This window comes from Oreochromis niloticus, linkage group LG16, assembly GCF_001858045.2.
Source record: "Oreochromis niloticus isolate F11D_XX linkage group LG16, O_niloticus_UMD_NMBU, whole genome shotgun sequence".
NCBI lineage: Eukaryota > Metazoa > Chordata > Actinopteri > Cichliformes > Cichlidae > Oreochromis > Oreochromis niloticus.
In genome coordinates, this window is record NC_031987.2 from 201,722 (window position 1) to 226,234 (window position 24,513).

General features: G+C 43.5%; 1 pseudogene; it reads left to right on the forward strand.

Moving 5' to 3' along the window:
* The first annotated feature begins 1,840 nt into the window (after positions 1–1,840).
* Positions 1,841–22,898, forward strand: LOC112844093 (trichohyalin-like; annotated as a pseudogene).
* The last annotated feature ends 1,615 nt before the right edge of the window (positions 22,899–24,513 follow it).

Sequence of the window (24,513 nt, forward strand, 5' to 3'; positions counted from 1 at the left end):
TTAAAGAGAATTTTAAAAGGAACATGGACAGTTTAGTTTAGAGGTTTTACTGTGGTGCCCGAGGTCACTTCAGCAGGCTGACAGCATGTCCTGAAAATGAAAGCTGGTCAAACTGAGGAAGTGTGCATGTTTTCCTGACAAGTTTATTGTATCTCTTTATGTCATTAGTGGTTCATGTTAGTCTGTATTCATGGTTCTTCTTCCTGCACAAACATCAGGCCTCAGAAACAAAGATTCAGATTCATCCATCAGTCGATTTATCCAGACCTCCATCAAGCCTCCTCCAGCTCTTCTTTGGGACACCACACTGTTCCAAACAAACTGAAGACATAACCTGCTCACAGATCTCATCCCAGCTGGGCCCCACCCAGGAGGTATCCTGGTCAGATAGTGTGAAGGAGTACTGGCTCTACTCCTCCTGATTGGCTCCGGATTTTCCTCTTAACACAGAAAACCCAGGATGTCCAATCTGACGCTGTCATCAATCAGAGTTCATCACAAGCTCCCCCTGTCCCGGCTTTATCTTCACCTTTAGCCGTTAAAGTATTTCTGCGCTATGAAGCATGTTTGTTATCTGTCCTGCAAACACAAAGTTTTGAGTTGAAGTAAAAACTGCCTGTGTTCATGACCCGGACAAATCTTTACACTGACAACATCGTACAGTACATCAGAATAATGTGTTACATTTTTACAGTGTGTGTGTGCGTGTGTGTGTGTTTCTATGTGTGTTTGTGTGTGTGTGTAATTTTGTGTGTGTGTGTGTGTTTCTGTGTGTGTAGGTGTGTGTGTGTGTGTGTGTGTGTGTGTACGGGTTTCCACTATCCTGGTGGAGACCGCAACCTGACATTTACTATACTGGTGGGGACTTTCTGCACCTTGGGGACCCAAGTCCAGGTCCCCACGGGGTTGAAAGCAATTTTCACACTCAAAATGTGGTTTTAGTGTCAGGGTTACAATTAGGTTATGGTTAGGTTTAGGGTAAGGGTCAGGGTCAGGGTTAGGCATTCATTTTTGATGGTTAGGGTTAGGGTAAGTGGCTAGGGAAAGCATTATGTCAATGGGATGTCCCCAAGAGGATAGCAAACCCGCACATGTGTGTTTCTATGTGTGTGTGTGTGTTTCTGTGTGTGTGTGTGTGTGTGTGTTTCTGTGTGTGTGTGTTTCTGTGTGTGTGTTTTGTAACAGCTCTGTGTAGATAAACCTTGCCATCCTTACAGACTCTGCTGCGGTTTGATGGTTGGTACAGGAAAAAGGAAGTGGTGCAGCTGATGGACAGACGCTCTGAAACAGAAGGAGGCAGTGAAACACCACGATGACAGGAAGGAACGTATCTTCATACTGATGAAGAGTGTGACATGGATGAATGCTGCTCTGACAGCTGTTGCTTGATGCTCTTCATCATCATAGTCAGTGTTGGTGAAGGAGCGCTGACAGGTACATGAACAGGAAACAACTGGAACAGATTTGATGAAATGAGGCTCATTAGGGTGCCGGAGAGGAGAAGGAGGAGGAGGAGCAGCTCGTTTCCATCCAGCCGCAGTCTGTGCACTTGGTTGCTTCACTTAATTAGAGGAAGAGATTAACATCGTTCAGGAGCTCCACCTTCCAAATGTGAGGCAGGATAATACACACACACACACACACACACACACACACACACAAACACACACACACAGACACTACACACACACACACACAAACACACACACACACACACACACACACACACACACACACAGACACTACACACACACACACAAACACACAAACACACACACACACACACACACACACGGACAAAAAAACACCAACCTGCTGTGAAGCAGAAGTTTGACCTGTGATGATCACGAAACTCCTGATTGTTTTCTCCAATAATCAGACCAGTAACCTCAGTACTAAGACCAGAAACCCAAAGACCAGAAACTTTGAGGCCAGCAATTCACAGACCAGAAACTCAGAGACCAGAAACCCAGACACCAGAAACTCAGAGACCAGCAATTCAGAGACCAGAAACTCAGAGACAGCAATTCACAGACCAGAAACTCAGAGACCAGCAATTCAGAGACCAGAAACTCAGAGACCAAAAACCCAGACACCAGAAACTGAAAGACCCGAAACTCAGAGACCAGAAACCCAGAGACCAGAAACTCCAAGACCCGAAACTCAGAGACCAGAAACCCAGAGACCAGCAATTCAGAGACCAGAAACTAAGAGACCAGAAACTCAGAGACCAGTAATATAGAGACCAGCAATTCAGACACCAGCAATTCAGAGACCAGCAACTCAGAGACCAGCAATTCAGAGACCAGAAACCCAGAGACCAGAAACTGAAAGACCCGAAACTCAGAGACCAGAAACCCAGAGACCAGAAACTAAGAGACCAGAAACTCAGAGACCAGTAATATAGAGACCAGCAATTCAGACACCAGAAACCTTAGAGTCCAGAAAATCAGAGACCAACAACTCAGACACCAGCAATTCAGAGACCAGCGACTCAGAGACCAGAAACCCAGAGACCAGAAACTCAGAGACCAGCAACTCAGAGACCAGAAACAGAGACCAGCAATTCAGAGACCAGAAACTCAGAGACCAGAAACCCAGAGACCGGAAACTTCGAGACCAGCAATTCAGAGTCCAGAAACTCAGAGACCAGAAACCCAGAGACCAGAAACTCAGAGACCAGCAATTCAGAGACCAGAAACTCAGAGACCAGAAACCCAGAGACCAGAAACTCAGAGACCAGAAACTCAGAGACCAGAAACTCAGAGACCAGCAATTCAGACACCAGAAACTCAGAGACCAGAAACTCAAAGACCCGAAGCTCAGAGACCAGAAACCCAGAGACCAGAAATTTAGAGACCAGCAATTCAGTCACCAGAAACTCAGAGACCAGAAACTGAAAGACCCGAAACTTAGAGAGCAGAAACCCAGAGACCAGCAATTCAGAGACCAGAAACTCAAAGACCCGAAGCTCAGAGACCAGAAACCCAGAGACCAGAAATTTAGAGACCAGCAATTCAGAGACCAGAAACTCAGAGACCAGCAATTCACAAACCAGAAACTCAGAGACCTGAAATTTAGAGACCAGAAATTTAGAGACCAGCAATTCAGAGACCAGAAACTCAGAGACCAGCAATTCACAAACCAGCAACTCAGACACCTGAAATTTAGAGACCAGAAACCCTGAGACCAGCAATTTAGAGACCAGAAATTTAGAGACCAGCAATTCAGAGACCAGAAATTCAGACACCAGAAACTCAGAGACCAGAAACTCAGAGACCAGCAATTCACAAACCAGCAACTCAGACACCTGAAATTTAGAGACCAGAAACCCTGAGACCAGCAATTTAGAGACCAGAAATTTAGAGACCAGCAATTCAGAGACCAGAAATTCAGACACCAGAAACTCAGAGACCAGAAACTTAAAGACCAGCAATTCAGAGACCAGAAACTCAGAGACCCGAAACTCAGAGACCAGCAATTCACAAACCAGAAACTCAGAGACCTGAAATTTAGAGACCAGAAATTTAGAGACAAGCAATTCAGAGACCAGAAACCTCAGAGACCAGAAAATCAGAGACCAGAAACTCAGAGACCCGAAACTCAGAGACCAGCAATTCAGAGACCAGAAACTCAGAGACCAGCAATTCACAAACCAGCAACTCAGACACCTGAAATTTAGAGACCAGAAACCCTGAGACCAGCAATTTAGAGACCAGAAATTTAGAGACCAGCAATTCAGAGACCAGAAATTCAGACACCAGAAACTCAGAGACCAGAAACTTAAAGACCCAAAACTCAGAGACCAGAAACCCAGAGACCAGAAATTTAGAGACCAGCAATTCAGAGACCAGAAACCCAGAGACCAGCAATTCAGAGACCAGAAATTTAGAGACCAGAAACTGAAAGACCCGAAGCTCAGAGACCAGAAACCCAGAGACCAGAAATTTAGAGACCAGCAATTCAGAGACCAGAAACCCAGAGACCAGCAATTCAGACACCAGAAATTTAGAGACCAGAAGCTGAAAGACCCAAAGCTCAGAGACCAGAAACCCAGAGACCAGAAATTTAGAGACCAGCAATTCAGAGACCAGAAACCCAGAGACCAGAAACTCTCAGACCAGAAACTCAGAGACCAGAAACTCAGAGACCAGAAACCCAGAGACCAGAAACTCAGAGACCAGCAACTCAGAGACCAACAACTCAAAGACCAGAAACAGAGACCAGCAATTCTTAGACCAGAAACTCAGAGAGCAGTAATCTGTTTTACAGGGCCATGCACTATGAACCCAGTTCATCATTTAACAAAGGTTGTTATCAATAAATCCACTCAGGGTTCAAGAGCATGGCTCTGAAACAGTCGGAGTCTACAACATGTGACCAATCAGAAGGCGACTGAAGAACAAAAAGCGTAATATCAGAATAATGAGTTAACACACAGCCGAGAGTCTGACAGACCAACATGAGCAGATGCGTTCAGTCACAGTCAGTCAACATCGGGCAACATTTACTTTTTAACTGCAGTAATGCTGTGAGAAGTTACTTCTGTCCTGTTTATCTGACAGGAGAAAGTGAAGCTGTGTGACACGCTGCTGAGCGGCCTGAACTTTGACCTCTGTCTGTAGAGGTGAAGGCTGGTGTCAGGAGGCCGGGGCGGCTCTGTGGGGCTTTCCTCTGCAGCTCAGCTATAAACATTGTGTGTGTGTGAAATGAATCAGCAGCTTTGTGAACGGAGTCGAAGATGCAGCCATGAACAGCAGAAAACACATCGAATGATGTTTAATCTTCAAGTCCATCTCAAGCTGGCGCCGCTTCTGGTTAAATACTGCACCAATTTCAAGATACTTGAATACTTGTACACATTCAAGGCTATCCATCATCTCTCACCTTCATACCTCTCAGACCTGGTTCAGATCACCATTCCTTCTCGGTGTCTCAGATCCTCCTCGTCTCTTTCTCTTTCTGTCCCTTCCCCCCGGCCAGCCCCGTCTTTGGAACTCCTTCCTCCTGAGATAAGAAACATCACTTCCCTCCCTCTTTTTAAGTCCAGACTTAGAACTCACCTGTTCACATTAGCCTATTCCACATAAGTCTTTCCATCCTGCTACTTTAATTTATTTTATTTATTTGCTCAACATTTTATCCTTATTATTTTGTAAATTGTTATGTTTGTTGTTGTTATTGCTTGTGTACAGTGTCCTTGAGTGTTTCAAAGGTGCTTTCTTAAATAAAATGCATTATTATTATTATTTATTAAGGTCAGTAAGCACAACCAGAATTCATACATTAGGTGCACCGGATTATAAGGCGCACTGTCGATTTTTTGAGAAAATTAAAGGATTTTAAGTGCACCTTATAGTGCGGTAAATATGGTAGTTCTGTTTTCTTATTCTCCTCTTTTAGTCTCCGTGTCTTGTGTGCTTTGTTCTGTGTCTGTCGTGCATTTCCTGTTTTTTTTTTTTTGATAGACCCTGTCCTGTGTGCGGGGTGTCTGATTTTGCTTCCCCTCATCTCATTAGGTCTAATTTGTCCCACCTGTTCCCCATCATCTTGTTGTCCTGCTTGTGTATTTAAGTCCTTTGTTTCTGTCTCTGTTCCTGGTTTTGTTTTCTAGTTTGAGCTTTGTGCTTTGAGTTTCTAACTTGACTTTTCTTGTACAGGGAGTGGAGAATTATTAGGCAAGTTGTATTTTTGAGGAATAATTTTATTATTGAACAACAACCATGTTCTCAATGAAACCAAAAAAACTCATTAATATCAAAGCTGAATGTTTTTGGAAGTAGTTTTTAGTTTGTTTTTAGTTTTAGCTATTTTAGGGGGATATCTGTGTGTGCAGGTGACTATTACTGTGCATAATTATTAGGCAACTTAACAAAAAACAAATATATACCCATCCATTCATTTGCTTCCGCTTATCCTTTTCAGGGTCGCGGGGGGCGCTGGAGCCTACCCCAGCTATCATAGGGCGAGAGGCGGGGTACACCCTGGACAGGTCGCCAGTCTGTCGCAGGGCCAACACACAAGGACAGACAACCATTCACACTCACATTCACTCGCACATTCACACCTAGTGACAATTTGGATTATCCAATTAACCTATCCCCACAAGCTGCATGTCTTTGGACGGTGGGAGGAAGCCGGAGTACCCGGCGGGAACCCACGCAAACACGGGGAGAACATGCAAACTCCACACAGAAAGACCCTGGCCTGATGGTGGAATTGAACTCAGGACCTTCTTGCTGTGCGGCAACAGTGCTAACCACCGTGGCACCCATTTCAATTATTTATTTTTACCAGTGAAACCAATATAACATCTCCACATTCACAAATATACATTTCTGACATTCAAAAACAAAACAAAAACAAGTCAGCGACCAATATAGCCACCTTTCTTTGCAAGGACACTCAAAAGCCTGCCATCCATGGATTCTGTCAGTGTTTTGATCTGTTCACCATCAACATTGCGTGCAGCAGCAACCACAGCCTCCCAGACACTGTTCAGAGAGGTGTACTGTTTTCCCTCCTTGTAAATCTCACATTTGATGATGGACCACAGGTTCTCAATGGGGTTCAGATCAGGTGAACAAGGAGGCCATGTCATTAGTTTTTCCTTCTTTTATACCCTTTCTTGCCAGCCACGCTGTGGAGTACTTGGACGCGTGTGATGGAGCATTGTCCTGCATGAAAATCATGTTTTTCTTGAAGGATGCAGACTTCTTCCTGTACCACTGCTTGAAGAAGGTGTCTTCCAGAAACTGGCAGTAGGACTGGGAGTTGAGCTTGACTCCATCCTCAACCCGAAAAGGCCCCACAAGCTCATCTTTGATGATACCAGCCCAAACCAGTACTCCACCTCCACCTTGCTGGCGTCTGAGTGGGACTGGAGCTCTCTGCCCTTTACCAATCCAGCCACGGGCCCATCCATCTGGCCCATCAAGACTCACTCTCATTTCATCAGTCCATAAAACCTTAGAAAAATCAGTCTTGAGATATTTCTTGGCCCAGTCTTGACGTTTCAGCTTGTGTGTCTTGTTCAGTGGTGGTCGTCTTTCAGCCTTTCTTATCTTGGTCATGTCTCTGAGTATTATTTACAAATATAAATCAGAAAAGAATGTTTATTTGTGGGGACTTTAATATTGACTTATTGAATCCAAATCATAATAAGAGCACAGAAGAATTTATTGATTCCATGTACAGCATGGGTTTATTTCCACTGATAACAAGACCGACCAGAATAACATCTCATTGTGCAACTCTATTAGATAATATATTTACAAATATAATAGAAGGAAATATAAAAAGTGGGTTGTTAATCAATGATATAAGTGACCACTTACCAGTCTTTGCATCTTATAATTGCCATTATAAAGTCAACAGCGATGGACACAAGATTATTTACAAAAGAATAAGAACAGAGAAAACATTAAACTGTCTTAGAAATGAACTTTTAAAGCAAGATTGGAATATTGTATATGAACAAACAGAAGTTAATAAAGCTTACGAAGGATTTTTAAGAACATTTAACACATTACTTGATAAAAACTGCCCAGTAATTGAAATCAATAGGAAACACAACTATGCAGGAAGACCATGGATGACCAAAGGACTACAAAATGCCAGCAAAAAAAAGAATACCCTATATCGAGAATTCATAAAAAAGAGAACAATAGAAACTGAAAGGAAGTATAAAACTTACAAAAATAAATTAACTAATATAATGAGATCCTGTAAAAGAGAGTATTTCATTAAAAGGTTAGAACACAATAAAGATAACACAAGAGATATATGGAATGTATTAAACAGTATAATCAAAAATGAATCAAGGAATAATGATTACCCTGGGTACTTTATAGAAGGGACAAGAAGTATTAATAACATGGAAGAGATAGTAAATGGCTTTAATGAATTCTTCGTAAACATAGGGCCAAAACTGGCAGAAGAAATAAAGGTTGATGGAATAGAAAGGGACACTGGGGAAAATATTGAAAGGAATAGTAGCTCAATGTTTTTAAGAGCAGTGGAAGAGAAAGAGATTTATGACATAGTTAGAGGACTTAAGAACAAAACCAGTACAGACTGGAATGATATTGATATGGTAACAGTAAAGACAGTTATTGATGGGATTGTAAAACCATTAAAATACATATTCAACTTGTCGTTTCAAAAAGGGGTTTTTCCACAAAAAATGAAAGTTGCTAAAGTTATTCCCATTTACAAAACCGGTGAAAGGCATCATTTTACAAACTATAGACCAGTGTCAATACTCTCCCAGTTCTCTAAGATACTGGAAAAACTTTTCATAAAAAGATTTGACAGTTTTGTGGAAAAATATGAATTACTGACAGATAGTCAGTATGGGTTCAGAAGTAACAGATCAACAGCTTTAGCACTGATAGATTTAATGGAAAAGATAACGGAATGTATGGATAATAAGAGGTATGCACTCGGCATTTTCTTAGATTTAAAGAAGGCGTTTGATACTGTTAATCATGAAATTTTATTAAAAAAACTGGAAAAGTATGGGTTTAGGGGAGTGGTTTTGGAATGGTTTAAAAGCTATGTAGGGAATAGGCAACAATATGTACAAATAAATGAATATAAATCTAATCTGATGGATATAGCTTGTGGAGTACCTCAAGGTTCAGTATTGGGTCCAAAAATGTTTATTATGTACTTAAATGATATTTGCAGAGTATCGGAGATTTTAAAGTTTGTAATATTTGCTGATGACACAAATATACTGTGTTCAGGGGTGGAATTGCCACAGGTTTTGGAGATGATCACACAGGAATTAACAATATTAAAGAAGTGGTTTGATATAAATAAATTATCATTGAATCTAGATAAAACCAAATTTATGTTGTTTGGAAAACAAAAGAAAAACATCAAAATAGAAATATGTGTTGACAATGTATATTTAGAAAGAGTAAATGAAATAAAATTTCTTGGTGTGATCATTGACCACAAGCTCTGCTGGAAGCCACACATTACTTATGTTCGGGGGAAAATGGCACGGGGCATTGCCGTCCTGGGGAAAGCAAAGCATATGTTGGATCAGAAAGCACTGCACATATTATACTGTGCTTTACTACTGCCATATATGAGCTACTGTGTAGAGGTTTGGGGAAACACATACAAAGGTAATACACAAACAATAACTATAATACAGAAAAGGGCCATTAGATTAATAAATAATGTGGGGTACAGGGACCATACAAATGCACTCTTTGTCAAAATGCAAGCTATTAAATTCAAAGACTTGGTGGAGTTTAAAACAGCGCAAATAATGTATAAAGTAAGAAATAAATTGCTTCCAAAAGAAATCTGTAAATTGTTCATAGAAAGAGAAGGTGGGTATAACTTAAGAGGGAAATGGAATTTAAAAATACAAAGTGCTAGAACAACTTTAAGAACTATGTCTCTCTCAATTGCAGGAGTTAAATTATGGAACAGTCTAACAGAAGAAATAAAAGAAAGTAAAAACGTAAGCCAGTTTAAAGTAAAATATAAAAAACAAATTTTAAATAAGTATAAGAATGAAGAAAACGGGGTTAACCCAGGACGGTAATGTTGCTGGTAATGGTATTGTGGTTCTTGGTTGTTGGTTTTTTTTTTGGGTTTGTTTGTTTTTCCATAACTTATGAATATGCAAATATACACATTCTGTATTTTTCATATAAAAGAAACTATACTGTGGTGGGGCTTGCTAATTTCTTTTTTTTGATTTATGTATGTTTTGTTTTGTTTTGCTGTACTTTTGTTTCATATGTTGTTTGTTTAATTTAAGACTAAAAGAAAATTAAAAGAATGAGAGGTAAAACTTGAGGGGGTAGGGACAAATAAGTAATTACTTCTGCCTACTCCTTTTCAAACAAATAATGAAATGATATTTGGAAATGATTGTGAAGGCACATGTTTGAAATAAAAATGAACTGAACTGAACTGAACTGAGTATTGCACACCTTGTGCTTTTGGGCACTCCAGTGATGTTGCAGCTCTGAAATATGGCCAAACTGGTGGCAAGTGGCATCTTGGCAGCTGCACGCTTGACTTTTCTCAGTTCATGGGCAGTTATTTTGCGCCTTGGTTTTTCCACACGCTTCTTGCGACCCTGTTGACTATTTTGAATGAAACGCTTGATTGTTCGATGATCACGCTTCAGAAGCTTTGCAATTTTAAGACTGCTGCATCCCTCTGCAAGATATCTCACTATTTTTGACTTTTCTGAGCCTGTCAAGTCCTTCTTTTGACCCATTTTGCCAAAGGAAAGGAAGTTGCCTAATAATTATGCACACCTGATATAGGGTGTTGATGTCATTAGACCACACCCCTTCTCATTACAGAGATGCACATCACCTAATATGCTTAATTGGTAGTAGGCTTTCGAGCCTATACAGCTTGGAGTAAGACAACATGCATGAAGAGGATGATGTGGACAAAATACTCATTTGCCTAATAATTCTGCACTCCCTGTATTTCATGTTTTAGTTTTTCCAGCAAATAAAGCTGCGATATGAGTTTAATTTTTCTGTCTGAGAGTCATGCATTTGGGTCCTACCTACCACACAGCACGCACCATGACAGCTGAAGTCTCAGTAGAAGCTTTTGGAGAAAGATCATTTATGTGATGAAAGCTGACGAGCAAGTCAGCTGATGCTGAAACATTTGAATTCAATTCAATTCAATTCAATTTTATTTATATAGCGCCAAATCACAACAAAAGTCGCCTCAAGGCGCTTTATATTGTACAGTATACTCTATAATAACAGATACAGAGTGTCTGTGAAGGTTCTCAGTCATCCAGGTCATCGTAGTCAAAGGAGTTTGCAAAGAAAAGCGTCTGGACTTCTTTAAGTTGCTTGAAGACGTTTCACCTCTCATCCGAGAAGCTTCTTCAGTTCTAAGGTCAAATGGCCGAGAGTCCCAGATTTAAACCCAGTGGGAGTATCCCCCCAAAGAGGGACAAAGGACCCCCTGGTGATCCTCTAATCACATGAGCCAAGGTGTGAAAACTCTCGGCCATTTGACCTTAGAACTGAAGAAGCTTCTCGGATGAGAGGTGAAACGTCTTCAAGCAACTTAAAGAAGTCCAGACGCTTTTCTTTGCAAACTCCTTTGACAACAGATACAGAGAAAAACCCAACAATCATATGACCCCCTATGAGCAAGCACTTTGGTGACAGTGGGAAGGAAAAACTCCCTTTTAACAGGAAGAAACCTCCGGCAGAACCAGGCTCAGGGAGGGGCGGGGCCATCTGCTGTGAGTGGTTGTAGTGAGAGAAGGAAGACAGGATAAAGACCAGCGTTGGGCAAGTTACTTTGAAAAAGTAATTAATTATAGTTACTAGTTACTTCTTCAAAAAAGTAACTGAGTTAGTAACTGAGTTACAAGATTCTAAAAGTAATTAATTACTTGAAAAGTAACTATTGCGTTACTTTAAAAAAACATTTAAACCTCTGGGGTCCAGGGTATAATTGGCCATTTTTAACTACTTTTGATTTTCCGTCTACATTTCACCTTTAAAAACTGTTTATTTGCCTTGTTTGGTATCATTCTTTTCAGCACAACCTCACGTGTCTGAATTTACAGTTATGTTTTCATGTTGACATACTGTATTAACACAATTGATCTAAAGTCCGACAAAAAACATAAAATCTGAGTAGAAATAGTTATATTTTTTACTGTAACAACCACAAACATTATTGAATCATGTTTCATAACTTTAAATGCAAATATAAATTGTCAATTTTAAAATCATATGCACAAGTTTTGCAAACAACAAAGTTTATTTGCAGCCATTTACCTTTTACCCTTTTTTTTTATAACCATTTCAAACTATTTACATAACAATCAGCTGTTCTGCATTCAATAAGATGCCACACAAATTATTTGTGACACTGCAAATATTTCTGTCCACTATAAAGGAGAACATCACAGCCTGATACCTGCAGGTCTGACAGCAGCAGGTGTATCACTGCTCCTGTTTTCATTCAGCAGTCGCCTCATTGTTCTGACACACAACACAAAACTATCCACAACACTACACACTAACTACACAAGACAACACATTAACTACACACTCCAAACAAGCTAAACGTCACAAATCTCTTACATCTCAAAACTCGCTCTCTCTCTCTCTCGCTCTCTCTCGCTCTCTCTCTCTCTCTCTCTCTCTCTCTCACCTTCACTCCTAAAACTTCCCCCTCTTCCTAAACAACCATGTTGCCATATCATTTTTTGATTGGTTGACATGGTACATTTTTCCACCAACACAAATGGGCTGTTTTTTGGTCATAAGCAGAGAGTGCTTGCCAGCGCTGTCCTTAGACACTAAACGTGCCGAAAGTATTCAGGAAAAAAACGCCGTGTATATATTGTTTATCATGACTCTGGTTTTACGTGGCCTATCAAAACAATTTATAAACTGGTATATGTCACCTTGTTGCTTTGGCATCTTTAAGTGGTCATGTGATTGGCTTACCACGACTGCTTTATTCTTCCTCAGTCAAACAGCAGCACTCATGCGACTGTTTTGCCCCCTTAGCTCCAGGTGTTGTGCCAAAAACTGATCATCTGCTAGAAACTGTTTGCCGTCCGCGGGAGCGCGCAGCTGCTTAAAGCTGTAGCGCCCAGATTACTTACAGCTACTTCCGTGCAGCTGATATAAGATGCGGTAAGCTGAACATAGCTTCAACCATCTGTTTGTTGAAAAATAGTAACGGACCGCATTTTCTTGTTAGTAACGGTAACGGCATTGTAACGATAGGAATAGTAATTAGTTAGATTACTCGTTACTGAAAAAAGTAATGCCATTAGTTACGCAGTTACCGCAAAGCTCTCCAGAGAGTAGTGCGGTGCTCTGAACGGATAATTGGAGGTGAGCTTCCCTCCCTCCAAGACATCTACAGGAAGCGGTGCCTGAGGAAAGCGGGGAGGATCATCAAGGACTCCAGTCACCCCAGCCATAAACTGTTCAGACTACTTCCATCAGGAAGGAGGTTCTGCAGTATCCGGTACCGAACCAGCAGACTGAGAGACAGCTTTTTCCACCAGGCCATCAGACTGCTGAACACGTCATAGACACCTCACCTTCACTACTTGAACTTCAACATTATGCACTCCATACTGTACATTAATGCCACTGTTTTGCACATGTCCAACTACCAACCTCTGTATATTTTATATATTTTATTTTATTGTTTACTCTATTTAATTTGTAAAATACTGTATGTATACATACACACACACAGGTAGAAAAACATATTTAGTATACACATCCAGTAATGCATATACTCTTATATATTGTACATATATTTATTACTTTCAGATTTAGCCATTCTTATATTTTGCTTGTTTTACGTTATTGTATTTTTGCACAACTCTGTTGCTTGTGAAGCTCGCACACAAGAATTTCACTCGCATGTACTGTACCAGTGTACCTGCACATGTGACATGACAATAAAAGTGATTTGATTTGATTTGATTTGATTTGAGTTATTGTAACGCCGTTATTCCCATCACTGATAAAGACATGCTGTGGAAGAGAGAGAAAGATTAATAACAGATATGATTCAATGCAGAGAGGTCTATTAACACATAGTGAATGAGAAAGGTGACTGGAAAGGAAAAACTCAATGCATCATGGGAATCCCCGGCAGCCTACGTCTATTGCAGCATAACTAAGGGAGGATTCAGGGTCACCTGGTCCAGCCCTAACTATATGCTTTAGCAAAAAGGAAAGTTTGAAGCCTAATCTTGAAAGTAGAGATAGTGTCTATCTCCCGAATCCAAACTGGAAGCTGGTTCCACAGAAGAGGGGCCTGAAAACTGAAGGCTCTGCCTCCCATTCTACTTTTAAATACTCTAGGAACAACAAGTAGGCCTGCAGTGTGAGAGCGAAGTGCTCTAATAGGGTGATATGGTACTACAAGGTCATTAAGATAAGATGGGGCCTGATTATTTAAGACCTTGTATGTGAGGAGCAGGATTTTGAATTCAATTCTGGATTTAACAGGAAGCCAATGAAGGGAAGCCAAAACAGGAGAAATATGCTCTCTCTTTCTAGTCCCTGTCAGTACTCTTGCTGCAGCATTTTGGATCAGCTGAAGGCTTTTCAGGGAGTTTTTAGGACTTCCTGATAATAAAGAATTACAGTAGTCCAGCCTGGAAGTAATAAATGCATGAACTAGTTTTTCAGCATCACTCTAAGACAGGATATTTCTAATTTTAGAGATGTTGCGCAAATGGAAGAAAGCAGTCTTACATATTTGTTTAATATGTGCATTGAAGGACATGTCCTGGTCAAAAATGACTCCAAGGTTCCTCACAGCATTACTGGAGGCCAAGGTAATGCCATCCAGAGTAAGAATCTGGTTAGATACCATATTTCTAAGATTTTCAGGGCCGAGTACAATAACCTCAGTTTGATCTGAATTAAGAAGCAGAAAGCTAGCGGCCATCCAGGTCTTTATGTCTTTAAGACATTCCTGCAGTTTAACTAATTGGTGTGTGTTACCTGGCTTCATGGATAGATAGAGCTGCGTGTCATCTGCATAGCAGTGAAAATTTATGCTATGTCTTCTAATGATGTTGCCTAGGGGAAGCATGTATAATGTAAATAGAATTGGTCCTAGCACTGAACCCTGTGGAACACCATAATTGACCTTAGTGTCTGAAGAGGACTCTCCATTTACATGTACAAATTGGAGTCTATTAGATAGATATGATACAAACCACTGCAGTGCAGTACCTGTAATACCTACAGCATGTTCTAATCGCTCTAATAGGATATTATGGTCAACAGTATCGAATGCAGCACTGAGGTCTAGCAGGACAAGCACAGAGACGAGTCCACTGTCAGAGGCCATAAGAAGATCATTTGTAACCTTCACTAAAGCTGTTTCTGTGCTGTGATGAGCTCTGAAACCTGACTGAAACTCTTCAAATAAGCCATTCCTCTGCAGATGATCTGTTAGCTGTTTGACAACTACTCTTTCAAGGATGTTTGATATGAAAGGAAGGTTGGAGATTGGCCTATAATTAGCTAAGACTGCTGGGTCTAGAGATGCTTTTTAAGCAAAGGTTTAACTACAGCCACCTTGAAGGCCTGTGGTACCGGGTGTCATTACTGCCGACGTGAATTATGATCTTACTGTATTTACGTTTACCCTTAGCCAGCAGTTTTAAATTTCCTTCAATGTCGCCTGCTCTGGCCCCTGGAAGACAATTGACTATGGTTGCTGGTGTCTCTAGCTTCACATGTCTGAGAACAGAATCACCAATTACCAGAGTTTGACCCCCGGCGGGTGTGTCGCCGAGTGGGGAGAAATGGTTAGACACATGAACAGGTTGGTGGTGTACCTGGAGCTTCTGTTTAAGACTATGCTTCCTCCTCACCGTCACCCAGCCGCCCTCTTTCCCCAGTTGCTTGGGGTCTGCCGGGGAACAGCTAGCGGGGCCTGCGCTATCTTTGGCTGCACCAGCTACAGGGGCCTGGCTAGCTACGGGTGAATGAAGGGCGCGAAGCCGAGTCTCCAATTCAGTAATCCTGGCCTCCAGAGCTGCAAATATGCTACATTTGTTACAGGTATCATTACTGCTAAAGGAGGCCGAGGAGTAGCTAAACATCTGACACAATGAGCAGGAAAGTGCAGGAGGGACAGGTGAAGAGGCCCTGGTGATAACGAGTCGGCTATGAGCTAAGCTAAGCTAGCGAAACAGTACAGAGACAGTGAGTGAATACTTTGGCTATAAGTTAGGTAGTGACTACACAGAAAGTGTGCTTCGGATGAAGCACATGAAGATTATACTATAAAAAAGGAATGTATTTAAAAGTTTTTAATTAAATTGCTAAGCAGATAAGCTACTCAAAAAAAAAAAAAAACCCACCACTGTGTTTGAGCAGGAACAGGAAGTGATACTCTACCGCAGAGAGAGCGAACACCAAGTGACAGCGCCACCATGTCATTCTTCTTCATTTTTACATGAAGAAGAATGAACATGTCAGCTGAGGAGGTGTTGATGCTGAAGTTTTGCACAGCAAAATGAGAGCTGAGACGTCAGCTGTGTGACAAATTTATCACCATAAGTGGGCGTGTTAGACACAAACGCAGCTGCTGATTGGTGCATTAAATGATGGAGTAATGGACTGCTGAGTGCTGTAGCTGGTCTGGAGGCCTGTGCTCTCCGTGCTCTCCGTCCTCTCCTCTCCTTGTTTGGCCCAGTAACGCTGCCTCATGTGATCCCTGTCAGAGGGCTGCTGGGAGTTGTAGTTTGTATGGAGAAGAAGCTCCCGTGTGGACAGATGGTTTCTGTGGTTTGGGTCTGTTAGCGCTCTGAGGGAGATAACGGTGGCGTGCTGGGTGTCATTCCTGTGAGATAAGCGGCACATGAGTGAGGCCGGATGTGCTGCTGTCGTGTTCGGTGAGGAGGACGAGGAGGAGGTGCTCCACGTTCATTTATCTTTTCCTGCAGGAGGAGGCCGACGGTTGTGAGGAGCAGTTTTCAGCAGTTTCATGTTTCCTCTGGACTCCTAATTTGGACATGAAGTTTGAAGTCTGACTGTGGAGAAAGCTAAAAACAACCTTTTATCGTGAATTCCAAGCTAACGTGTTTGCCCGCTCCTTTAACAGCAGCTTTACATCGGGGGGGTGGCTCGTAAATCCAAAATGTACAAAATAAAAGCCTATTAGTGGAGTGAAACATTTTGATCTATCAGATTGCAATACAAACAATGTCAACACCCAAACACATCTGTTGGAGCTTATCTGCTTCCACTGCACTTAATACGCTTCTAATGCCACCGCCGCGCCGCCCCGCGGTCCACTTCCACTGCGAGCACTATTTATACCTCCACATGCCGCAGAGTGCTCCCACTCAGAGCGGATTTCATGCTTTAAGCTGCTCTACGTGAGCTCACCTCTGCATCCACAGACCTGCTCTCTGATACATTTCATCTATTTGTCCGAGTGGATAAAGAATCGGGTTTATCTGCGTCCACACATCCGCACGCCTGCAGCGCCCGCTCCGCCCCCACACCACACAAATATTCATCTCTTTAATTAATTAGTGAGTCTGCCAAGAAGCTGTGTGTCCAAACAGGAGGAGGAGGAGGAGGGGATGTTTCATCATCATCATCATCACCATCATCATGTTGGCCCGTGGGGCTGAAACTGAACTGATACCTGAACACAGTCTGTTGGCCGCAGCTTAAACACTCAGAGGATTTTCATTTCAGGCTGTAAGAGGCTTTCATTTTTATACTAATGCCCGACTTAAAAGGTAAAAAAACAATCTGCTGCCTCCGTTCACCTGATGATGTCATCAAGAGACAAAACAAACGGGGCATGATGGGAAAATCTGATTATGTGAGGGAGAAAGATGCTGCTGACCTCGGTCAGCATTTAACACTGAAATTAATATGAGGAGATAAGATGCTAGTGTCTACATACGTTTGTTCATATGATCAGAAATATCTGAGGACGTAGACTTCTTCTTCATTTCTTTCATGTATTATAATGTGTTGTTGTCATGGTGAGGGCAAGTCTGTTGCTTAGCCTGTCTATTTCTTATCATTGAGTGTTTTCCCAGGCTTTGAAACCCTCCCTAGGACGCAGCTCCTTCTACGTTTCAGTACAGATGGCCTCTCTCTTAAAGCACTGATTGACTCCGCGGTGAAGCGGAACTTACTCGATGAGAAATAAGTAAGGCAGCTGAGAATAATCACTCCCATGTCTGTAACAGCTCCCAATGGGAGCCATTCCCCAACTCTCTGTGAACTGTGGTACTCATGACCATTGATCAATGATCATAACAATTTGCATATTAATGGTCATAAACTGAGCTCCCAGCCCATTGTTCATTCAGTGGTGCTAGTTTCAGTCATTGTGCAGGTGTGCTGTTTATAAGGTTGGAAACCTGCAGTCAGCTGAGACTGAAGAAACGTTTCTCAGTCCAGATGAACAGGATCAACTTTTGGGGGAATAACTGTTAATGTCTAAACGGAGAAAATATGCAGACACTGTGTGAGCAAATCCTATATTATTAACATGCAAGTAATAGCCAGCTGTCCACAAACTTTTGACAAAGAAGCATATTTCTATTCACATGCCTCAGAGCCCCTCCCCCACATCGCCTGTACTTATATGTGACATCATAATACTTCCCTCGTCTTCTACTCTTTCTTATCTTCACTGCTGCTCTTCACAAAGAGTCCCCTCTGTTTGTGTTCATTTTCAATATTTGTTTCACGCAGCTAAAAACAACAACAACATGTATTTCATGCTTCATGACTCCGCGGAGGTTTTCCAACCTTACTGCCATCCAGGAAAAAGAGGCAGTTCTTGTTGTTTTCTCACTGAGCAGATACGAGGTTTCCACTCACAGACAAACAAACACATCCTGAAAATGAAATGTGTAAATAAACATGAAACGTGTCTGTGGGGGTCTCCACTCTGTTCCCCCGATGAAACACCTTCTTTTCTTCTGCTGTTTCTCCTTCTTTCTGCGTCAGTTCAGTCACAAACGGTGAAATTAAAGCGAGGGCTTTCACACAGACGAGCTGCATCAAAATCAGATTAGGAAATTGGGGCAACGTTCCCCCCGGAGAGTCTGACGTTCAGCTAGAAAAGACATCTGACACCACGAGAAACAAACACAGTGAGCACGGAGCCTCATTTACTGTCTGTTGTTAGGATTCAGAAAAACACCTGGAAACACCTGGAAAAGATACCTGACACCACAGGAGCCAAAGACAGCAGCCTGCACAGAGACGACTCCTCTGTTCCTTTGTGTTGTTAGGGTTCAATAAAAATACAATGCAGATGTTTCAGAGGGCCAACATCTGACTGACGCTATGCCAGATGTGCTGAGTGCTCTCGTTGAGCGTGTGAACTCACCTGCAAACACCTCGAAGCAGCTGAATCAAACATAGGAACTGCACAGAGACTACTTTTCTTTCATAAAACCTGGAAACAGCTGCTGAGCAGAAAAAGTCCTGCTCAAACACAGATCTGAGATCAGCCTCTCTGCCTCTTTTATCTCAGCTCCGTTAATTCCCTCTTCCCTCGCTCTCAGAGATGAATATGCATCCAGCTGAACATACCGAGACACATCAAATTTTAATCACCTCGCAGTATTTGCATTTGATTCCAGGAGAGCAGAAGAAGAAGAAGAGGAGGAGGAGGAGTGTGGATTTATTCCCAGCGAGCGGCGACTCGCTCTTTGATGATTGGGACAATTAGGATGGATCAAAGTGGAGGTTCGACGAGGCCTGCAGCTCATTTACATAATGAAATTAACTCCAGATGAGAAGAATCACTAATAGGAACAACTGATGGTGCATTATTCATCGGCAGGAGGAAGAAGAGCTGTTTATGCTGCTAATGTCGCCATTACAAACCTTGTTTTCAATTAACAGCGTGTTAATTAACGCCTGCCTTACATTCATCTGTTAGTTCAGGCTTCCCGTTTGTTATCTTAGTGCTGTTTGTTTCTGATGACATCACTTCCAGGCCTTGCGGAGGATGTCATGACCGCGTGTGATGAAGAAAGTCCACAGTGACGATTTAATGAGAGAACTTGTCTTTACATGTGAAACAGTCAAACACCGCTCTCCAAATGTTTGAGAGCGCTGCTGGAACAAACTTTTCAATTTAACTTTATTTATATGGAAGCAGCTCGCGGCTGGAGACGGACCCAAACATGTGATGGAAATCTGCTTCAAACACAGATTTCAGGACTCAGACAACTGAAGGCGTGTCCAGAGTTGCAGTGACGCTGAGTCCAGGCAGAAGGCTCACCTCTGCAGACCGTGTGACCTTATTTAAAGGACAGCATCTTTAAACTGTGTCTGAAAGCCTGGAAGCTCAGCAGAGTCATCAGCTCATACTCAAAGCTACATCTGACCCAAGCCTTCCTCTGAAGCACGAGCTGAACACCCGGCCAAAACCCTCCTCCTGCTGAGCCGCAATAATCGGACCTGAACAAACGACACAGCGTGGATGAAGATTTTCATCAGTGTCATTCAGTGATTCTGTTTCCATGATCAGTCTCACTCATCAATTCTCACTGGCTCTGCTATTATTCAAATGAGTTGCTGTGGGTCACATGTGTGCATGTCGGAGGTCTTTCCCACTTATTGCACCCACACTCTGTAGTGTGAGTGCGCGTGTGGGGGAAGTGTTGTTTCCATGCCCTTGATGCATTCCTGCCTTAGATCCCAGACCTTTTCCTCCCCAACACACACACACACACACACACACACACACACACACACACACACACACACACAGACTCTGCAGTCTGACACATTAAATGATGAAATGCAAACATTAAAGTCAGACTCTGACTCCAGGAACACGGATCACTGATGATGGTATCTGAGGAATTTTATTATATAAAAGTTTTCTTTGGCTAATGTTAGCTTACCTGCTAATATACATAAATTGCTTGTGACCCAGCTTAATGCATTATGAGACAGAGACGTGGCAGTCAGAGTCATGAGAGGAAGTTGATGGAAGTAACAGCAAAGATCTCAGTGGTCCATTCAGAGTCAGTCTGGTAGGGGAGCACCTGAGCCAGTGTCAAGTTGGTAGAGCTGTTGTAGCAGGCGTGATTCACCGATGATACTGGGAACATATATATCACATCTTTGGGACTTTAGTGGAAAATGTGAGTTCATCACAGGCTGTCAGAGGAGCCAAGGAGGCCCTTTAAAATGACACTGTCAATATAAAGTGGTAACATGTGAAAACTGCTCAATAAGAAAGGTTTAATAGATACACTGATCACTCCAATAATGGATCTTCATGCAGTTTTTCATTGATGGATTCCTCTAAAGCTTTATGGGACAGAATCACCTAAAACCTGGACTGATGTTGACCTGAAACTTTGCTCTTAGACTGCAGGTTTTCATGTTTTAACAGACAGGTGAGGTTCGGGTTTGACCCTGTTTGGTGAGAAACAACCTGTCGGCTCCTCTGATGTGGAACAGGTGCTCAAAGGTAGATTTGGCTTTGATGTTTGGATGCTCTTCCTGGATCTTTTCCTTGTTCGAGTGCTGAAGGAGGCAGGCTGACGATTTCAGCGTTGGTCAGCCGAGCAATGTGACGTGAACCTGGACAGATTCCTTCATTTCCTTCTCTGTGCGTAGAACACATTCTCAGGTCACATCAGACCGCTGCTTGATGGCGACGCCACCGAGGGCCTGCTCGTATCTGCTCATGCGCACACGCTCAGAGGAGGAATTAAAGCAGCCGCTTCCAGTCAGAACACATTTCCAGATTTGGTCCAAAGTCCTGGGAAAGGTGGAGGATTGCAGCAGAGGCTTTCTCTCCGTTAATCAGTCTTAGAAAAAAGCAATCAGAGGACAGATGTTTTCTCCTGCAGCTGGATATCTGCATGAGGGCGGATTGAGAGCAGGATGCCACCTGTGTGCGGGATGACCACGGCAGATAATCTGCAGACCAGAGTCGGTAGGGGTCCTTAATCTGAGGCCGTGTGACCCTGATACCGTCTGCAAAGAGCCCACGCACAAGTCAGTGTTCAGGTCGGGAAATCCTGGATTATGTCCTGTGATGAAACGTGTAACCGCCAGCTAATGGAGGGAAAACACGGCAGGAACAGTAAATCAGCAATCGCCAACAGCACACCTGAGGCCAGGGTCCAGGCCACCTTTGACCTTTGGAGAGTTTTTTTTAACTGTTTGATTCAGGTTAGAGCAGTGTTCAGAACTGACATGCCCCAAAGGGGCATGAGCCAAGAATGAGGCGGTGCGGTCAGATAACGGCGTCTGGATGTGAGGCTGCATCACATCCGATGATTTCAGAGCGATTTATGCTCCAGTTTTCATGAATTGATGTGCAGCGCGTGCTGCCGTGGACTCGCCCACACAGGTCTGATATCTGATGCAGGGTCCTCAGCAGCTCTGCTCTGATTGGACTGTTTCAGCGAAACAAACGGAGTCTGAACACGTTGGATGCGAAGGGTTCGAGTCTGAGCCCAGATAGATCAGGTGTCCTTACAGTCAGCTTCAGGGTGGTCACACACCTGCCGACCCTCAGCTGTTTTCACTGCTCACTTCCTGTCTGTGGCTCACCTGCAGTGATGATGACCTTTAACCCTAAGCGCTGCAGTGTTGGACACAGCAGGTCTCCACTTTCCCTTCAGTGCTGTTACTCCACACCCACGTGTCCACAAAACTCACCTGTCCTCCACACCCACCTGTCCCCCACACCCACCTGTCCACCACACCCACCTGTCCCCACACCCACCTGTCCTCCACACCCACCTGTCCCCCACACGCAACTGTACACCACACCCACCTGTCCACCACACCCACCTGTCCTCCACACTCACCCGTCCCCCTTACCCACCTGTCCACCACACTCACCCGTCCTCCTTACCCAACTGTCCTCCACACACACCTGTCCGCCACACCCACCTGTCCACTGGACCCACCTGTCCTCCACACTCACCCGTCCTTCGTACCCACCTGTCCCCCACACCCACCTGTCCTCCACACCCACCTGTCCTCCACACTCACCTGTCCTACAGGTATGAAGATGCTATTTCCTGGAGATCTGATTGGTCAGTGGAGTTAATCTGGAAATAACTGGAGCAGGGTAGATTGAAGCATCTGTTGCCATGGTGATTTAGTTATCCCTGAAGTTACCTGCTGCAGTGCACAGCTCTGAGTTTATGAGGGGGTTCAGGTGTTTGAAAGCTGACTCCATGTTCTGACCTGAGCAGGCTACAGGTGAGCTGCAGCAGCTTGCCACAGGTCCAGTGTGACTGCTGCGGATCAGCTAAGGAAGCGGAGGAAACGTTGGGCACGCTGCTCTCGGCTCTGATCGGGCTTCACGTCAGCGCTCAGCTTCACAAACCAAGTGACCGCTGAGCATAGCAGTGTCGGCGTGCTGGTTCAGTGATGCGGGAACACTGTGGGTCTGTGAGCGGCACCTCTCCGTCTCACTGACATTTCCTTGAAGCTGGATAATTGCTGGCTGCCGTGACCAAAGCATTCAGACGAGCCCACACAGTTTGGCTGCTTCTCTACTGCAGATGAAATTATGGGCTGTCAGTCGGCTGTAATTTTGTCCCTCTCTCTGCAGACGAGAATAATCTTGGAGCGCAGTGACCGTGAGCCACAGCGTGGTTGGTTTGATGGTTGAAATGTGAAGAGCTGCTTGCCTGAGGCATGCTGGGTACTCAGGGTCAGATTCCTCTGTCAGAGAAAACTGATCAGATCCTCAGACAAAACCCCCGAACCCGAGCAGAGTGTGAAGTCTTTGTGAGACCAGCTGCTGAACGATGAAGATCGCTGTGAAGACATGCCAGTGTTTGAAATGTAGGTGACCACTGTGCCGCTCAGAGGCTCGTCTCTCTGACCTGCCGTTAACCGCTCGGCTGTCATCGGTTTGATGGTGAACACATGCTGAGGTTTGCAGTGATTCAGACTGAACACAGGCACAGCTTTGACCTGAATTCATCTGTGATATAAAGGATTTTTTACCTCTTTACTCTCCTGTTTCAGAGATACCTTAAATACCAAAGCCACTGTGAACTGAATGGCTTAAAAGTCATTTGTGGGCGGGGTCAAACATTGACTTGAGATTGGGTGCTAGCTGTTAATTAGTGGCTGCCATGTGTGAGTCAAACGTGTGTCATTACTTTCTCGTGGTGATCTGCTGTGAAAGCTACACGACTGTGTCCCTGAGGCCATCTGACAGAGAATGATATCTGCCGATATTTCAGGTTATGATGGAATATCGTGTCGGCGAACACCGCTGAACATCAGCGTGTGCTGCTGACCCTGCATGGACCCTCGCTGCGCTCAAAGAGCAGCCACTAACTGCACTGTGACATCACAAGCAGCGTCCTGTGTGTAGCAGGGTGGCTGTGGCTCAGGTGGTAGATTAAGCTACCACCTGAGATCAGATACTGACTGGAAGTCAGTAACTGATCTGCGGTGGTTCGATCCTTGGCTTCCCCAGTCTTCATGCCAAGTATCCTTGGGCAAGGTGCTAACCCCAAGTTGCTCTCATCGGAGTGTGAACGTGTGTGAAGCTGAGATTGCACTTAGGTATAGAAGGGAGTGGGTGTGAATGGGTGAATGATGTATACAGCGCTTTGAGTACTCCGGGAGAGTAGAAAAGCGCTATATAAGAATGCAGTCCAATAGTTTACTGACTCTTCTTCTGTGCCTCTCTGCAGGGTGGGCCTCACAGCCAATCAGTATGCAGACAATGCAGCACCTCTGATGTCACAGAGACCAATTAGAGGCCCACGCACACACTGATTCTGTCAGCAGTCTTCAGTCTCTGAGATGCTCGGCTCAGTGTCAGAGCGTCTCGGTCCTCAATGTTTGTATGAAAAAAAGGACACATCCTCTGCTTGTCCATCCTTGTCAGACCTGTGACTCCACCTGTGGGTGGAGTAAAAACAGTCAGGTGATGTGTTTCAGATAAATGAGCACTCACAGCGAGGAGACAGAGCCATTGAGCCGTCTGCAC